This window comes from Thermobia domestica, chromosome 4, assembly GCF_964235325.1.
Source record: "Thermobia domestica chromosome 4, izTheDome1.hap1.1, whole genome shotgun sequence".
In the NCBI taxonomy this organism is placed as follows: Eukaryota; Metazoa; Arthropoda; class Insecta; order Zygentoma; family Lepismatidae; genus Thermobia; species Thermobia domestica.
In genome coordinates this window covers 270,961,956-270,986,466 of record NC_137457.1, presented here as the reverse complement: position 1 = coordinate 270,986,466, position 24,511 = coordinate 270,961,956, and the positions used below count along the sequence as shown (strand labels likewise).

At 32.4% G+C, this 24,511-nt stretch overlaps 1 protein-coding gene across 2 annotated transcripts in view; it reads left to right on the top strand.

Annotated features, from left to right (window-relative positions):
* The first annotated feature begins 12,225 nt into the window (after positions 1–12,225).
* The window catches only part of LOC145683509 (uncharacterized), a 48,716-nt gene continuing 36,430 nt past the window's right edge, over positions 12,226–24,511 (top strand). For both annotated transcript variants that reach the window (XM_081754851.1, XM_081754850.1), the window contains exon 1: positions 12,226–12,355. The gene's annotated coding sequence lies outside the window, so the exon portion shown is untranslated. The remainder of the gene's footprint in view (positions 12,356–24,511) is intronic.

Sequence of the window (24,511 nt, the reverse complement as noted above, 5' to 3'; positions counted from 1 at the left end):
AAAATTTATTTTACAGAAAGGGAAAATGACAAACGATGTGAAATTTGCGAGAGGAAAGGGATGATATGTGGTATCGAGGATGGTCAATGTTGGCAACGTACGTATTTTTATTTCGTATTTATTGTTCAGGTTGTGTAAAAATTTGCGAATTTCTACTTCTAATGAAGATAACCTCTGCATATTACTGCAGTCTTCAAACTCTATTACATTTACATATAACCAAATAAACAAGTCGTTCGAAACGTTTACATGTTTCTTCTGCGCTCAACCACAAATTCGAAACTTTATATCTCCTTACTATTTGTTTCAATAACCTCACAGGTTCTAGTGTTAACTCTCTAAACACTAGTTAACCAACAATTTCTTCCGTTCATGTGAATCAATGTATACCTGACAAATACTCCCAGATAAACATTCGTATTCCCATCTATTGTTAGGTCTCTTAAGTCTAACGGGCTTGCTCATTGAATACTTTTATCCGAAGTATCTCCTTCTTCAAGATTAGTTGCAGTTGGTGTCTGATCTCCTATTCATCCATTCTTGTTTAAGAAATCCTGCACAACTCACCTATTATCTCTAGTTTTCAGCACGTATTTGCGGAGAATCCTCTACTCCGTCGGTCTACATTGTAAGCATATGGCTTCTTTTTTGCTCAACAATTCTTTAATCAAAATTATTTCTCTGATTTGTTTCACTCGCTCACTCCACAATAATTAGTTTCTGTGTATTGTGCTCGTTTCTTCATCCACTTTTATTACACACAATAACCTTCCTATCAAAATAAAACTACATTGTAAGTATTTTGGTAAGGAACTCATATACGTTCTAATCCATACATACTGCCCCTATATGAAAGGTAATATTTTTGGTTCTAGAGTCTTCCTACTGCTATGTTCTTCCCACTTCTCTTTTTTATCTTAAGTAATAACCGAAGCAAACCCCGTTATCTGTTTAAAGAAAAAGAGTATATTAGAAGGTATTGTCCAAGCTGCTAGGAGTATTTAGCAACATATAATTCATTTCAACAATCCAGTTTCTAAGAAAGATAAGCTAATTTGATTTTGAATTTGAATATATATTTCTACAAAGTACATTTGAAGTCTGTACTGCTCTCTCTGACACAAAGTTACTTTAGGGGTGATAGGGTAAAGAAACCTCATGCAAAACGTATATTGTTTTTACAGATACTCGGAAAGCTTTCCCTTTAAAAGGAGAATCATTTAAACCTGTGACTATGGTGACAATAATCTTAACTGTAATATTTACGAACCTAGTCTTGGTCCACCCTTTAGAAACGTCCATCATAATAAGTAAAGTGAAATGAAAACGAAACAATGTTCTAAATGGATTCTTTTGCAATCTCGCACAGAGCTTTTGCTAGAGCCATGAATAAATTTGAATGCCGCATTCATGAAGAAGTATAAACGTCACATTCTTGAATTACTTTTCTTATGTCTGATTTCATAACAGGCTATCAAATTTTCACATTCACCAAATTGATCGTTTCTGTAATCCTACATGATTATTGTGAAGTTTTATGACATTTCTCTTATACTTATCGGTAGTGCAAGACAACGTCATCGTCTTAGGGAAAGTAGAACCTTAATATAAACAAAAAGAAATCTGTCCAAAGTATAGAAGGTTTTCTTTGACTTTTAGGTAAGATGGTAGTGTTTTGAGCCCTTTTTGTAGTACACATTTTTGTGAACTGAACATTCCATTCACCACTTTCCGCTGCTACAAATATTTCCTCCTGAATTAAAGGAAGTACTTTACTCACTTACATAGTCCGACGTTGCATTTGGCTCACCGATACCCATCTGTAAAGGAAACGAGAACCACAGATCTGCTACTTCTACTTTTCTGGAGTACGCAATATCAAAATCGTAACTACTACATATTAAGACCGTCTCTACAAAAGAGAAAAAGCCGTGGATAATAATTTCCATAAGTAGAAGCTTTGCTTTGTATTAATTTACATACACACTAATAGTTTGCTGAGCAAACCCATATATATTAATTAAAAATTAAATATGTGTTACAGTTTCACCAACTACCTCTTTGGCTTGATCAAACAGTAAGATAATTATACACTCTTTTATATATATATATATATATATATATATATATATATATATATATATATATATATATATATAAGATTGTACAATTATCTTACTGTCTGATCAAGCCAAGGAGGTAGTTGGTGAAACTGTAACACATATATAATTTTTAATGAAAATATATGGGTTTGCCCAGCAAACAATTAGTGTGTACTTGGATAATAGTTATTTAACGCTAAATACGCATCGAACATTTTGTGAATCAGTTCAGATCTACGTCCCTACAAAACAGTATGAAATTATTATGAGGCAAGTAGTAGAGCCAACGCTTCCCTCTCAAATTGCGCATAATTCCTTTCCGCTGACGATGTTGTTGAACCACACGCAACAATAAATGTCATATTCCAGGATGGTAATGCCACCAGTCTTACTCTTTAGTCTGTTTAAAAGATGGTTTAAGATCATTCTGACGAGGTTCCTAATCTTCCCTGGCCTCTTTGAGTTGTTTTCAAAACTTCATTCGGCATTAGTTTTCACTTCAGTAGTCTGCATCTAAGCTTGAAACTGTGCTGGAACAAGAATTTGTTAAAAATGCTTTAACTACTATTAAGTGTTGGATCGGTCTATTCCGTTCAGAATTCGACTGTATTGCATGTTAAAGATGGTCCAGCACCGAATTAATACAACGTATTTTCACTTTCATATTTTTCTTTCATTTTGTTTACTAAGGACTGAGTAATGTGGTGAAGTCACAGGTCCTTCCACCTTGCAGTGAAACAGCCATAGAGGACATCTTGTCCCTGCTTGTTTCTGTTCACATCTGAGCCCTACCAATGTCAATCTTCTTCATCCTCAGTGGGCTAATGGTAGAGCTGCTGCCCACTACCATAAATCTTCTATCAAAATATAAAACAACTCTCCCAAGCGGGAGAAAAGTTTTAAAATTCCAATATTGCCCAACCACTTAAGGTTGAGTTAAACAAGAAGATTTGGACTTTCATATGTGTTTCCATTATTTTGTCTAGCACCTGTAGGTTAAATATTCTAATTGTTGGTGAAAGTGATAACAATTAATATGGAACCAATGGTGGACATACAGTCTTATCTCTGGGTTTAGTGTTTATTCATTCCATGTCTGAGATTACGAATCGTGTAAAATTCAATGTATTAACAAATAAACGAAAAATTCCTAAATACCCATTTTCCTCTTTATCTAATTCAGATCCTTGGCTAAATAGAAAAAATAAGCGTTATCGGGCGTTATCCTGGAAATTCATCCCCAACTTAGTTTTCGTTTACGTAACAGTTTACTTTTCGCCGGCTTGAAGGAATATTTGGAGATAACTTTGCATTAATCAGAGATAATAGAGTTGAACAGAACTAACAGTGATAACGCAATATATGGTATTGTGTATATATACTAGTTCCTACATTATAAAATTTCGAGTTTGACACCACTGGGCTGGTAAGTCTAATTTGGCCTGTCAGAAATGAGAGCAAAGTTTCCAGTGCCGTTAGAGCGGAACCGAAAGGGCACGCAAAATTGACAGTGAGTAAGTGTATATTGTGAGCCTATAACACTTCTCCCTATATGTGAGTATATAACACTTCAGCCTATAACACTTATAGTCCACTTACAAACAACGCTGCGTTGTATCTATTGTGAGTGCGAAGAGAACGAATTGGTGCACTAGTATCGTAACATTTTCACTTAACATTGGTTTCCTTGCTAGTTTAGAGTCCAAATGGCTGGTACCTTTGGAAAAATTATTTTAGATTAGGAACCACATACTTCCGATATCATTCTACTCTTTCTTTTTTCGTATGTTTGCTCATGACGAAATTTGCCTATTTTCCCAAACTTTTGATAAATAAGATACTTTTGAAGTACAGTTTGTATCAGTAATAAGTGATATTTATTAGATAGCTGTAACTCTATATTGATAGTTACTACATAATATGAATACATAGAAGTGATCGACAAATTGAGAAATTTCTACTTCGATTTGTATTGATATTGCTTTCCTATTCATGTCCATCATTATTTTCTTGTACTATAATCTAAGAATTGTAGTCTCGAAGATCATCAGATATAATATTAGCAAATAATTGTCGAACTACTTAAAGCTTACATTATACAGAAACAACCAAGTACTATTCAGTACTTCCGAACAAAATTTAAAGTAGAAATGAACAATAATTATGTAAACGTAATAAATATGTATCCGACAACATGCTGACACTAGTAAGATTGTGTGCCCCAATAAAGGGAGGAGTCATCTAGCGTATCTTCTATCTGTATTTTATTTCCCAAGAAATAATCGCTAATGAAGTGCAACGTATGTTAATACGTTGTACTTTATTTCATCAATAAACATATGAAAAATGGGATATCGACGGAAACATCCTCTGTATATTTATTGTTCCCCCTTCTCACTTTCTTGAACTGCATTTTGTCTAAATATCAACAAACGTAACTTTATATTATTGGTCATCGTTGATGATAGGTGTTCATCCGAGTATCCTGCTGTTACGAGCTACAGAACTAATTACAAAAAAATATGGTTTACATTCTCTTTGTGAGAACGAAAATATAGAGTATTATACACCACTTATAATCTTATATGAGCTTGTCTCACTGTAGGCTTTTCTCAATTTTACTCAAAACAGAAGTCATGACTAATGACTAATTTTTAATTACAGCTCCTTTCTCGCTATGTACACATGGAGGCTCTAGTACTTGCACGAGAAAAGGAATGACATGTCGACTGAACAGAGTGATATTTAGGTACACATTTTCATCCATTCAAACCGGACTTTTCCACGAAATGTGTATGGTGAGTGATGGGATACTTGGTGAAAATATGAAGAACTTAACTATTGGCTCACTTACGTTCGTAGGTGAATTTGTATTACTTAATTTATAAGTATCAGCTTAATGTTTAGTGCTATAATATTTGAAATTTTGATTTAAAAATATTAACATCAGCAGAGTTTAAAACTGGTAGATGTTTGGTCTCTCATACGGTATACTTATTACCAAGTTAAGTACTTCGAAAGAGTTTTTTGCACCGTTCTGATTACAATGCAAACAGTTGAACTAAGTAAGTTCATATATGACTAAGTGGCTTTCGAATGTTACCGGGTTGGGCGAACGTAATGGTGTGTCATGTTTTCTTACTTTTGACTAAACCGCAAATGAAGAATAGTCATTTCCGAGACAAAGCTACCTATATACTATATATAGTTCAGTCATTACTCATGCCACCTAATAGCTTAACTTCATCTTTGTGGTGCTTACTAGTATTTTCACCCAATCCGCTCATATTACAAATACATTGATTTTGTATATAAATGAGAACTAATTTTTACTATTCTGAACAAAGTTTTGCCACCTGGTACAATCCATGCCATCACTCGGGAAGCTGCACAATTATCGTAATTTCCAATGTGATTTCGAAAGTATGAAAATCACGGAGGTACCTTTGGTACTGTTTCTCTTGGTATTACTAGTCCGCGAGAGGGAAAGGTGATTTCTAATTGAGCTTAAAAGCTTTAGATAAGAAAATAGTGGCGAAATTAAAAGCGTATACTAACTGGAATATAACCTAACTACAATGTAATGAATAAACATGTCAGATAGGTTTACATTTTATTGTTAAACTGTCAAAAGGTACAATAAATAAAAGATATGGACTTAAAAGTAAAATTGTGAGTGTGAATCATGGAATTTGGATAAATTAGTTCATAAAAGAATTGGAAATTTTCTAATTACTTTAGAACCAGCAAATTTAGCAAGGTGTCTGTGACGGATTTATATCATATGTTGTTCAGAAAAGCAAAATGAGCTAAAATGAAATTTGTTTAGTTAGGTTCGGAATAATTTAACTAGTCAGCATTTATCATATGCATCACAAGCTCGTAGCAATTAAATATAATAATCATTTACTACTTATAACGCTTATTTTAATTGTTATTTCTGTCCAATGTTGAGATATGGCAATAACCTAATGCTTTAATTTCTTATCCAGCACTTAAATAACCATACATTTTATAATTAGTAACTAGCTAAATGACGAAAGTATTCCTGCACAAAATTTTTACGTGCTTCAGGCAATTCTTCACTTGATTTTATTCTTTTTCTCATGTGGACTGTGAGCATTGCAGAAGTTTAAATTATTTCTACATAAAATTCTTCGCATTTATTCTTCAAATGGAAAAGATGAAAATACTAGTTTCATTTCTCTTACAAAATGTAAAGAGAATCTTGTCCAAAGAACGTGGAAGAAAGAACATCTTTGTGGCGGTCTCTTACGAAGTGATGCAAGTGTTATAGTTAAATGTCCAAAGCTGGCGGGTACCTTGCATCCAACTTTCCATTTTGAGTTCTGAATTAAAAGACTTTGATGTATCCGTGATGTGACACTTGATTATACCACTTAGTTTAGTATGAATTGCATCACACAAAATAAGTACAAAGAGCTGTCGTCGAAGAGAGAGCTACCCGAAACACAAAGTAAAAGCGAGTTGTTTGCTCCGTCATTTCGCATTTTGTTTCGATATGGATAAAAGAGGGGGAAAATATATAAAGACATATGAAGGTGATCTCCTACTACTTGGATAGAATTTAGTCATTTTCTGCTCAATTCTGAGAAGACATCACAAAAAGACACTACTTCTCCAACATCCCTTGCATACTTCTTTTAATTCATTATATCAACATTTATGCTCACATAACGACAGAGAGCAGCCTTTAAAAAGCTCTGTGTGTCCACGGTTAACTTGCTGCAAATTTCACAAATATCAATATGAATTTCTTTCGTTTTCTTCGTAAAGTTTCAATTGTAGTGTCAGATTTCTGATTGCCAATAGACGTATTACATAAGTTCTACTGACGCAAGGTTCACTATCATTTCATCATCCAATAAAAATTTTAACAATGTGTTCATTTTTCATGGAGTGAACCGTTTCTGTTGCCAGTGTGATAAATGAAGTTTTCTTAACAAATACTGAATGAAAATATGGAGCAATATACTCCATACTAATATACAGTTTAAAAAGCCGAGTAGCTAATGTATGTATTTTCTGTACTGCACCAAATTCCATTCCCAGTGGAAGTACTTAATTAAAATACAAACAAGAGTTGTCGTTTATACCCTACTGAAACAGTATGCACCATCTCATATGCTCCTTAAGGACTCAAGAAGCATAACATTCGTTATTAACCATTGCGCTTACTGCCAAATCAACTTTTTCAACATAGTCTTAACGTTTAGTTAATAAAATAAAATTGCTTCGTAAAAACGCCTTTATATTAGTATTATTAAAAGTTGCAACAATGTCATTCATTTGGTTTATTGTCTTTTTCTATGGTTACTGAATTGGAAAATACCATCATTTTACATTACTTGAGAACTCTACAACATTATCTTTGTTCTTGAAAATGTAAACTACTTTGAAAATGGTAACCTCAATGAACATATGACGATATCATATCACAAACTATATAAGTGCTTTTTCTCTTTTGTTTGTAATGAACTGGAATTTGAATAGTTTTATTTTACTTACTTCTGCAAATGTATTAAAATGCCTGTGTGACGGGAGGTAATGCAAATACATCGGAAGGTGGTTCTTGATATCAAAAGAAGACAAAAAGTCCTCTTGCATATTGTCGAATCCCGCGTTCTGTAAGAGTGACAGGTTTCCAACTTAGAATCGAAACTCGAATACTGGCAACGGAATTGAAAGATGTGCACATACTTCGGGAGGCGATTCCTCACATGGAAAGAAGACAAAATAAACCTCTTGCATGATGCATTGATGTGCACATCTTTCTATTCCATTCCAATTGTCATGATTTGAGTTTTTATTCCAAGTTGGCACCCTTATTATTCGATACGAAGAGGAATTCGCAAGATGCAAGAGGACATTTTTTGTCTTGTTTTGATTTCACGAATCACTTCCCGAAGTATGTGCACATCTTTCTGTTCCGCTGCAATTGTCACGATTCGATTTTCTATTCCAAGTTGGCAAACCTGTCACTCCTACACGATACGGAATTCAACAATATGCAAGAATTTTTTTTGCCTTCTTTTGGTACTACGAACCAACTACTGCAATATTTCCATTACCTTCTGTTACACCCTGTATATATACATTTATGTATTTGACTATAAAAATAAGAAATATTAAATTTATGTATAATTTTTTAAGGGGAAAGCGTTTTACATATTTAATTGAATAACTTAATTAGAAGTCCAATTTATTTCAAATAAAGATAAAAGTAATTTCCTATAAAACAATCAATTAAGAAAACAAAAATTGTCTTCATACGTAATAAGATCAATGAACTAATAAGAGTATTGCTTGTAAATATGAGCCATAATATAATTCAGTGGCGATTCCTAACTAGAAAAGTGCTGTGATAAAACAAAAGTGATAGATGTTGTAGGTACTAATGAAAAGGACGCATACAGTAAATATATTGGTTGTAATATATAGTTGTACGGGAAATTTTAAGGAATAAGCAATCATTGCCTTTACTAAGTTTTGTATACGGTTTATACATGATCAAGATTCAGGGCATCATGTGTGCGGTCTTTTCCGGATCTACGCACTGAATAAGTATTCGTAGATTTTATGTAATGACTTTCCCATCAGTGAAACAAATTTAACATTTTTTGAAAGTTAGATAATTCATAGTTTGTAATTTCTAATCTATCTGCTCTTTTTGACAATAATTAATATTGAACGCTTCTGAATAGTAGACCAAATATAATTTAATCAAGATGGTGAATTATGACCTTAAGTAAGAACTATTCTTTCCATTTCTTTAATACTGCCGTTTATATCCAGAATACGCAATGTAGAACGAATATAAGCGGTGAGTAACTTGACAGTGCTCCAAAAGAGGGAAGTTAGATTTTGTCCATCGATTATTTTGAACCCAGGGGATATGGAAAACTGTACTATAATACTTCTTCTGTACCTTGTTTAGATTTCTTTATTTAGATTTCAATATTTTGCACTAATTATTCCCTTTCTTCCTATTTGCTAAATTTTGTAAGCAAATGTCCTCAGATTCTGCAAATTCCCTAAATCTACTAACAATGTGTGAAAGGTAAAGACCAATATGATTTTTATGGAGCAGAATGTAAAAATAGAAACCCTTACTGGCATTTGGAAGTAAGTGGGAACATAACAGTTTAACTTATTTCTAAGTGCTTGTATTGGAAACTGTAGAACGCATTATAATGATTCGATGCAGGACCACATAGTAACAGCTTCTAAATTTTAGATTTAATTCCAAACTCTTACACATATTTTCCAACTCCCTATCGAATTACATTTGAGTCAAAAGTATCTAAACCTTAACAAGGACCTAAATATGACATTTGAAAATAAAGATTTTAAGTAAAATTTAGAGTTTACTTAATATGCAACAACATTTAGTGTAATTATCTTAGATTCGTGGCTTGCACATTCATATCTTTAGAATAGAATAGCAGCAAGTTTCTCCCCAAAATTGTTGAAAATGATCCTCTTAGGAGACTCTTAAGTGTACCTTAATTACTTTAAATTGTCGTTTGTCCATTATCCATTTTACAGTAAAGCTCTAGTTCAAATGATACCACATGCATGCATAAAAATCCATATATTGGGGGAAAAATCTAAATTTTCTAGACATTTTCCTCAAAAAGACAGTTTTGTAAAATAATTTTTGAATCAGTCTGGACTCTAGGGTCGCATATCTGTTGATTGGTACTATGGAAAATTGTACATGTCAAACACAATGTTTTCCAACCTTTGTTGATGTAGAGTTACCAGGTGTGTAGATATAGAAAGTTTCAAATCGAAATGTCACTTGTGACTCTGTAAAGAATTTGAGAAGGGAGGTGGAAAATAAAGAGAGAGTTTGTAAGAATTTACATTGTATTTGTTAGTCCTTAACCTTCTGTACAAAAGTAGTTGCATAATATGAATATTGTAGTTAATTATATGTAAATATCGCATATAAGAAAGTTTTTATTTTCTGAATATGATATTTGAAATGTATAAACATTGTGAATCAGTTTATTTTACATGAAATTTCTATAAAGGAATAGTACTTAATCATCTATTTTTTGTATTCCAGCTTCCTGAAGACTTCATACTGCCCAATATTCAAAATACAATGAAAGACTTCGATAAAAGTTATGAACAGCTAGAACAATATAATTACGAATGAAATAAAATAGTTTTAAATTGTTACGTTTTCAAAAAAAGCTTTTTCTTTATATGTATACTAATAAATACTTCTATGTTCGGAAGTCAGTGTATTACTAAATGTAGATACAATGTTAATGTTTGTAATTTTTGTTTCTTTTTTATTAGTTATTGTATACACATTTAATTATATGTCATAATTGATACTTAATAAATATAAATACTTCCCATTAGAAGAGCACGAAAATACTGTATTAAGATAGTATATTATTACATTATAAACTAAATTTTTAATAACAAAAGGATTTTTCTACAAAGTGACATGTGTATTAAACATATTCTACCTGGTTTCTCTAATGTTTCTAGACAAATTTTCGACCAAAGGCAGAAACGTTACTATTTTCTAATTCAATTTTTCGTACTACACGTTTGACAGTAGGTTACACAGATTCATAAATAGAAATATTAAAAAATAACAATTTAGTGTATACACAATATAAACCTACGTGCATATGAACTTGATAATAACATCCTCAGCATAAAATAATTCAATAAAACGAAAGTACATACATACGATACCCTTGATCTCCTTCCACAAATTGCCTTAATAATTGGCTAAGTTAAACACGCACATTGCAAATCAGTGGCAATTACAATTGACTTACTTTTTAAGTCTTACTGCGCATAGGAAAACTAGAAGATATGACAACGTTGTTGTATATGATCTGCTTGTTTTCTCTTGAATGAAATTTCTATACTACCAATTTAAATTTTGATCTCATCCGGATATCAGAAGAGAAACAGATTTTATGTAACAACGTTGTCGCATGTCCTATGCACATTAAGACAAAGTTAGTCAATTGTAGGTGCTACTGGTTTGCAATGTGTGTTTTTAGTGTAGTCTGAAGTCTAAAGACTGAAGGCGAAAGTCTAAACCCCACTGTATATCTTTTAAAAATAAAATCACAAAATAAGAGATGAAAACACATGCATGCCGCTGTTTAAATGTTATTGAAGGAAAACAGAATTTATTCACAATAAATATACAGTAAGGAAACATCTCTTTATTCGTGACAGGAACATATGACCCATTGTCGATGTAACGAATATCTAAAACTTAGAAGAATGCAATATGTATAGGAGATACTATTGTCAAAAATTTACTTCTATTTGATTTGTTTCTGTTCCTACATCTGTGCTGACTGAACAGAGACATGGCGAATCTTTTGACAGATTTTTTATGAGTCAATAATGTCTGACACCGGCTCAGATTGAAGAAAGTGTAATTTTTTTGTAGATTTATGCGTTTTCAATTATGAAAATTTTCCTTTTATTTTTTTAATTAAAATTATTCTGAGGTTATTTATTTATGTAATCTTGAATTATATTAAGAGTTTCTCAGAGTTCTGTGTTTATTTTTCTTCTCAAATTTTTAATTCTTTCTCCCAGTGTTTTTTGGCAGAAAATCCTATAAACAAATCCGATAAAAGATCCATAAATATTCTTAAATTAATGCATATTTTGCTCATAAATCGATTATTTTTATTTATTATTACTGGTATGTGCCAGGAGAGTAGAGTCTGACATTTACATGTAACTATAGCCTCCGAAACGCTCTTTCGTAATCAAATTGCTCAAATTAAATTATCAGTACAATTGTCCACATTTTATATGCTAAGGAGATCATAACATATTCGTTACATAACATTTTATGTCCTATCAGCTCTATACATATTCTATTACCTTTAAAATGAATATTGAGTGTCTTCAATGCTTATATATGAAAGTAATTAATTTCAAAGCTGAAGCAATATAAAACGGCAGTAAAATCAAATTGAAAGATAAGATATAAAAACGGTTATGAGAAATTTATTTCTCACAGAGATAACACTATTTTCTACGAGTCACATAATGGCTGAAATCATCACATTCCTCATCATTTTGTTTGAATTATTAAGTTTATGGAACACATGGTTTGAAGGGAAGATTTGTTGCATATGGGATACAAAGCTTAGAAGAAAAATGAATGTGAGAATGAAATTTACGGAAAGACACATTTCTGAGTCCAAAGTTTGTTCAAATTCATGGTAATTAGTCTAATTTTTGATTAAGAATAATTGTTCTTTGAAATATAAGTTTTAATATTATGATACTATTATTATACTTCCCGGTGATATAGCATGCTTTTCTACGTAGATAAAGTTATATACTTTTGACTACTAAATTGGTTTATGAATGGTTTCATTTATATTGGTGCGATAGGAATAGTTAACCTACTCCAAGGAATATTTTAAATATTTATTTCTGTTATTGCTATTTCTTGTTATTTTCTTGTAACCCATTTTATATTTTGTTATTGACTTTTTAACTGTTTCGTGACCTCTAGTTTCTTAATCTTATTTGTGGTTTACTCTCGTAATTTGAAGATCATATACTTCAGTTATGCTTCTTTTGACATTTCACTGTACATTTTTTATGTAGAGATTCTGTCGACAATTAGACTTATCGTGACGGAGTCAAATAGCTTCAGTGGTGATATCTCCATTTAACTTTAATTAATCGCTTAATCAATGAATTAAATGCTGTAACCAGTATAGACATAACATGGAAACATTTTGGAGTAGTGCTAATCGCAAGCAGATTCCTTACTAGTGTATATTTACCAACCGGACTCTTTGTATTCGGTCCTCCGTGGTTACGTGATTTCTTTGGTACAAGAACAGTACATGCCAAAGGCACGAAAATAGGATTGGGTCTTCCTTTTAAGGCATTACAAGTTGATGATTTTGGACTTTTATGAACAGACATACTTTTTAACTCTTCTATGTCAGCTGTTGTATGGGGTTCAGAGTCAACTTGTAGTCTTCCAGATAACGATTGTAATAAACCTTCAGATGGAAACAGGGCCAGTTAAAAGTAAAGAAAATTTCCAGATGATACCTTTTCCTAGTGTCACCTCCAAATATTTTCTGATTATTGAAAAGCAGAATAAGAAACAATTAAGAACAACAATTTTCACCTTCTATTGTTTTAATGGCATTCCTTTATTGCTTTTCATATATTTAGTTTAACATATCTGCATGTAGAAATGACAAGTAATAAATGTTATTTAATAGGATCATCTTGCAGGCAGTTTACATGTTGCTGTTTCCGGAAAAATTAGATACAAGGACTTTAAGGAAGAAAAATATTTCGAATAAAAGAATCACATTTATACTTCATATTTTTATAAGTTATGGAACGATAAGGAAACATAATGAAAATCCCACAAAACACAATTTTCCTCTGGTATTTATTAGTTTCCAAATATCACACTTTAATAGAGGACAGCAATGGTTAATAGAATTTCCAAAAAAAAGAAAGAAAAGAAAAGAAAAAAGAAAATTGGCATAGTTTCGTCATTAACTTGATTTTCCTCAAGTCAGTCAAAATATATAAACCAAACGCTTGAGAGTTCAACCGAATTAATCCGATTAAAATAACGGTTAGCGTCGTTTAATACTTGACATAAACGTGTCACATAAAATTGTGTGTACATTTTCGGTTCCTTACGTATGGCTATCAAGTTTTGAATCTGACGTTTCAGAGAAGAATATCATATATCGAGCTAACTCTATAGTGATGAAGCTTAGGATGGGAGTAGAAATTGACCTTTCATCTAAACGTATGAAATATTAGGTGTGTATACTTAAGGTTCTTGATTTATTGGCGGTAGTTTTGGGTCATATTTTTGAAGATGGAAGTCATGTAATGGACTCACCCAATAGGGATCTAACTTGTCATGGTGGTGGATTCTAATATGCTGTATAAGCTTGTGCACTATTTTTGTTTTATAATTAACAGACGGCCTGACTTTGTGTCATGTGTTCGAAAACAAAAGATTGTGCAACATATTCATCCGATAGAGATAAAACTTAATATAATGGTGAACAATTACATGATATGTAACAGTGACATATACATAGGAATTCTTCAAGTAGCTCACAATTTCTTTAAATATTTTCAATCGAAAATTGTATTACCAGGCTGGACAAATTGCTTATTTGTTGATTACTAGATTGATAGAAGTATAACGTCGCTTTTTGTAATAAACGTAAATTTAAGATGCGATCAGAATTACATGAGCTCTCAATAGAAATTGTTTTCCGCTCTGAAGCGTTTGTGCTTTGTGGAGCACGAACTTTTGACGAATGCAAAAATGTTCGTTCGAACGTCAGTCAAGTTTGCAAACCAGAAAAGAACCCATATCTACCACCATTATCAGTTGCAGCTCTACAGTTCTACAATAGTAAAATAATATCAACAGTTCCAGTGAAGAAGTTTTCACCACCTTGCTAAATCCTTTCTGCCTTATTTGCGGGAAGTATTATTTAAATTATGTTGTAATGAATAAATATTACTGGAAAAGTAGCATCGGCTCTCCCATTGCATAATTATTTGCCCAGTGCAAATCATACATACATAATTAGATGACTAAGTTTTAAATACAGCTGGGTTTATGAAAATGAGTTAAAGTTTTTATCACTGCTCAACATATTTCTTCGTTTTGAACTTATTAGCCCATTCTGTGTAATATGTTTGGTTACATAGTACTAACAAACATTATAATTTAAAACTGATAAACATATATACAATAAAATTTAATAATGGTGACAAGTAAACGATAATAGCTACATTTTTATATACTTATTATATGTATTAACTTGTAAAACAGTGACACATTAATATTTTTATGACGCGTTGATATTCTGGTATGGATTCCATATCAAAATGAATATTATTCGACCATTCATTTTCATTAATAAAACGTTGACTTACTCTTGGATGTATAATCTGCATCACACTCAATCCTACAGATTTGATACATGTTTAACTAATTAAACCTTCCCGGCATTACTTGAAAATTGACTCAAACATACATTTATCTTGACATTTAAGCTAGTATATAAGATAGAAACTCGTGTTTATGTATTTATTTCTAAACTGAAATTTTATTTTCTGATATTTCCCAATTCTCATCCTATCTTTATTTTATAATTGTATACTTGAATTACATAATTATTACTTTGGTGTTAGACAATAGCTTTGCAACCTTGCCTCTGCAGGAGCACTATAGAAGGAATTTAATATAAAATTTGTTCAAGAACATCAATTCATTTCAAAATGCATTTAAGAAGAAAGAAATGTTTACAAGATTTCATATTTCAAAGTTGCAGTGAATTACATTACTTTTGCAGTACATTACTTTACTATAAAATTGCAAAGCATTACAAATACTTTATTTTTCCTTCACAACAATTTATATGTAAACATCATAAAATATAGATAAAAACGAGGTAGACTACTGGTAGTTTACTCATATCCAAGTGAACATTAATTCTCCTAACCTTAATAATATATAAAGCAGCCTTTTCTGTAGAAAAAGTAGCTTCTCTCTTGCCTTTCTGGTCCATATTTGCCAAGTACGTTATAAACAAATTGCTTAATCAATCAGTTCCGAAAGTCCGACTCCTGAAACATGGTGAACTGTGTAATATTCATCAGGTCAGGACAGAATATACTCTTTATTTTCTTCAACAATTTACTGATGATTGCACTAACAGTATTTTGTCTAAGATTAAGCTCCATCTGAAGAATAAGATATATATATGATACATAGGTATTTTAAAAATGTCAAAGACGGATATCATTTTGCTGAACGTCCTTAACAACAGTGGCAAATTGATTCTATATATGTATATTAAAGCGATTTATAGGACATTCATGCAAACTTAATCTAACTGAATATGACATTATTCGTAAAACTAACCACACGCGCATTTTCTCACAACAACGGAAGGTTGATACTTTAAAAAAAAACTACTGGAACTTCGCATGTACCACTTTAAACACAGTATGTCAATATCCTATTGATAGTACTATTTCTTTCACTTGATCAGAAATAGTTTAGTAACATATGTTGATACGCAAGATGTTTCAAAGCAAAATCGACAAAGTTTGGGATGTGATTCCGGAGCCCAAGTTAAGACAAAAAGTATAGACCAACCTTGGTGCAGAAACCCATCATTTCGAAGTTATGGGCTGCAGAAAACATGAGAGAATGAAATTTAAAGCTCCACATCTTCAATATTATGAGATCTACTGTAGTTGGGTCAAGACTTCACTTGTGGAACCAGTATGTGCCATATAGAAATATCCTTGTTTCAAAATCTTGCTGTACTTCTGCAACAATTTTTGTGGAGGTAATTGGTGAATACTTCGAATTATATACCGGTAGCTAAACTGCCTCTAATACAGCAAGATTTTGAAACATGTATTTTTGGATAGCGCACATAGTAGTTCAAATAAATTCTTAACCCGACTATGGTAGGTTCCATAGTATTGGAGCTATGGACGTTTAAAATTAATTTTGTCATATTTTCGACAGCCTATAACTCCGAAATGACAGATTTCTGCACCCAGGTTCGTCTATACTTTTTGTCTTTTCTTGGTGTCAGGAAGCACCTTTCAAACGTTGTCGGTGTTGTTTGGAAACACTCTGTATATACTGCCCCATGTTAAATTTTGGGTAATTTAAAGTTTAAAATTAATTTGTGAAACATTTATTGTATGTGTTACAGACAATATTCATTGATATACTTATAGATTTCCATATAGAAGCGGTTCCCCTTAGTAATAAGTGAGATAGAAATATATTTGTACAAAAATCTTTATTTTATGCCACTCTTTTATTGACCCTCATAATAGATGACCGGGACTTACTCCTACAAGAAGAAAGGACAGTAGTGACATAGGCAGTAGATCCTACAGTACAAAATCGGCTGTAAGTGTTAGTCCTAAGTATTAATTTCTGGTATACTGCCAGCTTACTTTACAAATAAAAGAATTTTTATTGTTTAATGGCAACGACAGCGGCTAGGTTGTTTGACTTGGTCATGATAAGAGAAAGGTATCTACTCTGCAAATTAAAAAAAATCAAAATAAAACACACAGAAATTGTAGTTGAACATGGGATCTACAAAATTAAAAATGTTAGCTTCGTGTCACAGTTGTGAAACTGAGATAGACTTTAGAATTATGGGAATACAATATTGAAACATATCCATAGCTTTTGGCTGCAAGAGGGATATAATTAGAGATTAAACCGGCCAAGTAATTAATTTCTATCACTTCTAGTGTTAGTACTGAGATACAGAAGAATAAGGGACTTCTTCTTAAAACGATTAATAGATCGCATAAAAAATTTGATTACCATCTATTAGAATTCTTGTTCAATTTCAATAAAGGTTAAAACTAGAAGTTGAAGAATTTTTTCACTTCCGTTTAGAATAGAAAATTGACGGAGAAGGTAAAACTTATCCTTTTGACGCTGAATATATTCCTAAAAAAAGGGTATCTTATTGGTGCTGAATGTACTTCAAATACCGCTTCTTAACGTCTCTTATCCTTTTTCTATTTGGTGATCAATATTAAAACCAAAAGTACCAGTAAATGCTACTAGTTCGATTTTAGTAGTGTTATAGTATGGTATATTTTCATAGTGGGCTGAGTCGACTCCAAAACCGTTTTTCGGTACACGTAAATAGGTGGAGATTATCCCCTTTCTTGAGAAGTTGATTATGTTCAAAAAATAGAAAAAAATAATGCAATCTAATATAAAATTAATAAAACCTAATCATAATATAGATTTTATTCCATGGCAATTAATATACAGCAACAATTAGTTTATTTTGGAACAGAATCAGCATGTCAATAAAATATTCCATCACCAAATGTATTAATATACTAGTACTGAAAGTGGTGAAAATTAACTAGTACTTCCGATTGCGATGTTGAACAAAGAATTGTACAAGTTAGCAAGAAGCAATCATTATAGTAAACAATTTAACGTCTCAAGAAAATAACCTAATCTATTCTCAACACTACTAAAACCGGAAGTTGTATAAAAATTTCAGTAATGTAAGTTTTGATAATGATCTACATAGAGAAAGTCGTAAGTGATATCTAAATGTGAGTATTGAAATCGATTTCGCTTTCAATAAGGTTTTATTTATTCCGTTGTTTCTGAAATCAAACTGACACTGATACTAATCAACAGTTTCAAATTCACTTTTAAGATTTTGTATGTTCTAATCTAGTTTGAAACCGGAAATACTAGAAAATTGTACTATTTCTGCCTCAAGTAGATTAATATAAGTGAAAATAGTTCCTTCTCTATAGACACTGAATAGATTTTATAAAGATAGTCCTTAATAATTATAGTTATTTTGTTCTATAGTTACCAACGTTGAAACTGGAAGTTAATGATTTTTATTATTTCTGGTTTGACTTTAGTTTTAACACAGTAGATTGATTCTATTCTTAGGATGCTTAATCCATTCCATAAGACCTGCTCGTAAATGTGGTTTACCACTTTTGTTTTATTTAAATCAACATTGCAATCGGAAGTATTAGAAACTTTTCAAGCACTTACGGTTTGGTAGAGTGTTACAGATCATTGTAGTACGTTTGCTTCAGACATTTAGTTGACTCCATAACATAATTGTCGTCATATATTATTACTTGGTTCCCATCGATTAGCATTGAAGTCAAAAAGGATTAATTCCACTTCTACTATCGTTAGAGAGGTGAAGGATGGGATGACATATACTCTTAAGATACTGAATTCATTGTATGGAACTACTTCTCGATATCTCTTTTCGTTTGTGCTGTAATAAGTTTTGAGAGCTGGTTCGATATAACGACTTCTGACACTAATGCATAGAAAAGTTTCTAAGTCTAAAATAACTGTAAAAATAGAACGCATGTCTCAGAAAATAGCATAACAATAAATAAGAAAATATAAAATATATAACAAGAAAAGGATCAGTATCAGTATTGTCATAGAGCGAGAAAAAATAAAAGAATAAATCATAAAATTTATTTACTGTTCTGATCTCAAGTATAAAAGTGATAACATGGTCACTGAACAAGACCTTTCCCGCGAGCACTTAGTTCAAACGTTTAAGAGGTGCTAAACGTCTTCTGTAGAATGAAAATTCTGGACGTTCTACGAGAATATGTTCTATACTCAATGTCACAATAGTCTTGAAAACACGGAGGGATAAAACGAATAATTAAGTTGAGACGTGCTGCATATCGTTCGTAAATCTACAGTGGATGATAAGAAACAATACATATGGATTTTATAATCTTAGAGAAGTGTCTCAGGAAGATAAACTAAAGATGTTTCTACGCTTTAGTATAACGGCTAGAAGCAGCGCTAGTGCGAAAAATAGTCTAATGCCTAGATGGTAAACAGTATTCAGATGCTTCGGCTGGGAGGAAGAAGCACATGAATAAATATTAAACCATAGTATAACAGCCACCAAATTAGACTAGAATACATATACCGAAACAGGAAAGAGAAAATGGCCGTTTGCAATATATGCTCAAAATTGTCAGATAAATGATGACAAATTCTTTGTTGCCTAACATACATGTTTACGTACGTTTCATTAACGTATTACTCAACTTTACTTTTGCAATAAATATTTTTTAACTAATTCGCTACCATGTCGATTGATAACTTACGTAGAGCCTAACAAATGTGTTGTTGAAAAAATTTAAAACCCATTGACTGACGATGTCATTTCCGATGTTGGTAGTGTTGGATCTTTGTTGCTACATTTGTTGGATTGTAATTGAATATTTCTCGTAGCTCTTCTCTTACTTGTTAGTTTGCACAATACCTGGCTATTCTAATAGTAATAAACTGCACTAAAATATACGAACCAGTGCTCCTGATTTGAGAGAAATTTCCTTAATACAGTGAAATTTGGCAGAAAACTTTACTAGTAACGGAGAAAGGGGATATTTGAGGCAAGGTGTGGAAATTATGGGGAATAGCTGCATTGAGCTGCAGACTAAATGTAATGGTCATTTTCTCCTATGACATCTCATTGAAGAAATTAAAAGCCTTGTGATCTAGTGGCTAGTATGCGCACCACTGGCGAATGGGTATCTTAGGTTAACTCCTGATGATTCTATTGAACATATTATTGTCGTGCAAACTCCTCATCAAAACTGCAAACTGCAGTCTGAAATGTCTTATAGCCCCGTTTATGAAGAGGAACACTTAAAAAACAAAAGAATACGAAATGAAAATCAACAACCTTTTCTCTTTGAGATATACTCAAACGGACTACCCCTTATCCCATGTCTAAAATGCAAGCAAGCTGAGGCAGGGGTGGAACGGATCACGAGTCACCGGATCTGGATCTCGCTTCTTGTACCCGGTGAGCGATGTTAACATACACCGTGACCCATACAAAAATGGTGACGCAAACAGAATCGACAACCTGAAGCAGCTAAAATATCAGTTCTACAGGAATACTGTACAATGTCATACTTCATTAATTGTGCTCACTATTCGAATATTCAGTTGTTTGATTTCTGATGTGACATTTCTTATTCAAGATACTGTCTCTTGAAAATCAGAAATGAAATGTCTCGATTTAGTATCACACGATTATACCCTTTAGGCTAAGGGAGACGGTAAGTGAATGATCATGGAATAATTGATTTAGTGATGTTGTAGAAATGGGAATACCCTGATAAAATCGACAGACACGATGTTGTCTACCACAAGCTTACTTTGTCGTGAATAGAACGACGGAGCCCACGCAGCAGAAGAAAGTGTTGTCATCGTGCACCTGAAAATATTTCAAATTTAATATTATGTTGATTCGTATTCCATTACTGAAAAATATAAATACAATTGTTTCTGAACAAGACTATATATCATTCAACAAAACATTGTTCCGGCTCAGTGATAGCTTTAATTTCTTAATGACAAGTTTCACACGCTTGCTTGATTATAATTTGACGATACCTCATAAGATAAATACTTACCTTATATTTTATGTGAATCTATCGCGTTTATACAATAAGAGATATTGTAGTCATCCTTCAGTGCTATGCTTTGAAATTCAGACAGACACAGTAAAATAAAAACTGAAAATTTAAGAAGACAGAGAGGGAAGAGTCGACATAACAGATTTATTTTTGTAACTTATGACGAAGTTTCATCATCTCCGAGCCTTATTGGATCTGTAAAAATCACCCGTCACTTGTTTATCCTGGTTAGACTAAGCCATCGCGGGTCATGAATTGATGGGTCAGTCTGCTTCCGATAGAGTCATGTATTTGTCCGTTTCACTGTGTATGGTGTTTTATGGGTGTTACTGCATCCGTGTTTGTTTGATCATAGGTCATGAATTCCTTGACATAATTCATGAGTGTAGTGAATGAAACGAGAGAAGCAAATTGGTGGTATAAATGTAATAATGGTGGACAACAGCCAAACTGCATAGTAAACAAAAAGAGCTGTTCTTAACTAAATCAACTACACTGATTATTAAAACTATCACGAGAAAATAAATACAATTAGTTTCTAGTTTCATATATATAGGGAAAATGTTTTAGTTCAATGCAGCTTGTATACTTACTGTAATACTGCTAACGTTGTAGAGAATGTAGAGTGTGAATCCAAAACTTTTCAAGCGGGGGAAAAGGCTATATATCGGTAGAAAACACTATTGATATGGGTCTTCCAACAGGGCTTACAGTTGATTTCACTTCGTGTGGGAGCAATATAGTGTAGGGATATATAGAACTTACACCTACGCAGAGTACAGAATAGAAAAAATATGATTTTAATTTTTTTCAAATAGTAAAACGTTAAGTTGCTGAACTTTACTATCCTAGAGCTTCGTTGTCATCATTTTACTTACAAGGGACATCACCCAGGTGTCCGGCTCCTATTTCAATGATTTTGTTTCTGATAGATGGCATGCATGCATGCATTATTTGTGATGACAGAATTTTTGTAATGGTGCATGTTTTCTATGTTTTTAATATTCTTTAAGAGTTCTGATATAGTTATTAGAGATTACTGCAGAAGTCCCTTACTACTCATTGTAAACGGAGTGTTAATAAAAGAACAACAATGTAGATACATATAAGGCCTAGGAAAAAGTCGTATGGTAGGTATGACCTTGACGACAGCCGTCTTGAAATCCGCGATTTTGAATTAAGGCCAAGCTTTTTAATGGGAATAGGGTAACATGATCCATAATTTCGGGCTAGAGTTTAATCAGCGAAACAAAGCTGAAGCTAGTTTTAAGATTTGCACATTTGGAGAAAAGTTACAGCCATATTAATTGTTTACTTACTATGTGTCTAAGTCCCTTATCTCCTCTTCTAACTCGCGTATTAATGATAATAAGTGGATAAAAGCTCCTTAATACATATTATGCTTAGAGGCAAGTGTTACGGTAATGGTAATCTGCCATCTTGAAAGCCGCCAGTTTGAATTAAAGTAAAGTTTCGGAAAATGAAAACCATAGTATGTGATACCTCATTTTAATAGCAATTTTTTCCAAAAAGCCAACGGTATGCTTATTATTGCTCTATAGTTAACCAGTATGAATTTAGGACTGCTTCTAATGTGCACCAAACGTCCATTATTAGATGTTTCAAATTGGTAACACTCCTAATTTTCACCGCATGTTTAAAGATTCCAACTAGCACTTTGCAATTGCTGCCATGGCTCATGTTTTCTTAATGTATTTTAACATTTTTTAAGTTACGATTTGTTAGTTCATGAATAGTATTGGGCTAAGCATCCAGCAATCTTTCTGAATTTTGAAGACTCGCAATGTAATTATTTATTTCCTATAGGTGCTCTTCAAACACTCGTTTACTGACATGAATCATCGCTCAGCGAAACAACTATTACTTTGCATTCAGGTAAACCGAAGATGTAGCTTGTAATGGATAGTAGATGAGACGAGAAATCAAATGAAAATTTACACCAAAATTGAGAATGAAATATGATTGTTGTGTAAATCAATGGTCTTTTGTTTTGTTTTATATCTATTTCTTTATTGTTTATTTATTTATTTTCTATGGCATTTTTTAGCTATTCAGGCAAAAATGTCATTAGTTTTTCTAGCGATTGTTTTCGAAGGTTCATATTTGTAAAATTTATAATCAGTTTTGATCGGAAACTCGATTACGTTACACCTCTTTATAAACAAGTTACATGTTTTCATATTATGCTCATGGTACAAACAGCGTGTTGGGAACAATCATATTATGCTTCTTTGATATTTTCTTTCATTTGTGCTGTTCCTTAAAAGTTGTATTTATTAAAAATATTTTATTGTTTATTGTTTGCGCAACATGTAAGCAACATTTCCTGATAACTTTGTGCTCATATAGCAACATTTTTTTATAATTTCATTTGTATTTCTTTACGTCACATAGGTCCATAGACTTCTCATGTATTCTGGTTTGAAATAGATAATTACATTGCAAGTCTTCAAAATTCAGAAAGATTGCTGGTTGCTTATCCCAACACTATTTATGGACTGACAAATCACAACTCTTAAAAATGTAATTAGTTTTAAAAGCACGAGCCGCGGCAACAATTGAATTTTAGTCCGAAATTATGTACCATATTGCCCTATTCACATTTAAAAAACTTGACCTTAATTCAAAATGGCGGATTTCAAGATGGCTGCTGCCAAGGTCATATCTACCACACGACTTCTCCGTAGGCCTTATATATATCTACATGGTTGTATTAACACTCCGTTTACAACATCGAAGGAGGAAATCAAAAAAAACTTTACCTTTGAAGAAAGTGGAAAAAGAAATCCATTAATGATAATTTATGGTATCCCTTCAGAATTGAAAGATGAGGAAGTAGCGACAGCACTTGTAGAGCAAAACTTCGAGGAAAATGAAATAGAAGAGGCTAAGCAAATCAAAGCCCGTTTTAGAGCGGGAAGAAAAAATAAAAAAAAGTGTCACTTGGTCGTAGAAGTTACTCCACAAATAAGAAGACTGCTAATTAATAAAGATAAGGTCTATATAGACTATGAGTCCCACAAGATAAAAGACTTCATAGTTATTCCAAAATGTTTTGTTTGTCAAGAGTTTGGGCACGTAAGCAAATACTGTGATAACAAGGACAAACAAAGATGCATATACTGCGGCACATTAAGACATAAAAGCGAAGAATGCGAGGACAAGCATAAAAACGTATGTGTCCGATGTAAACTGAGACATAAAACATGTCAGACCCCAAATACAGAAGAAGCGTTTCATACAGGGTCGCGAGAGAAAGAATAATCAGTAAGATCAATTATGACTGAGAAAAAGCAGCAAAAAGTAGTAATAAAGACAAAATCCCC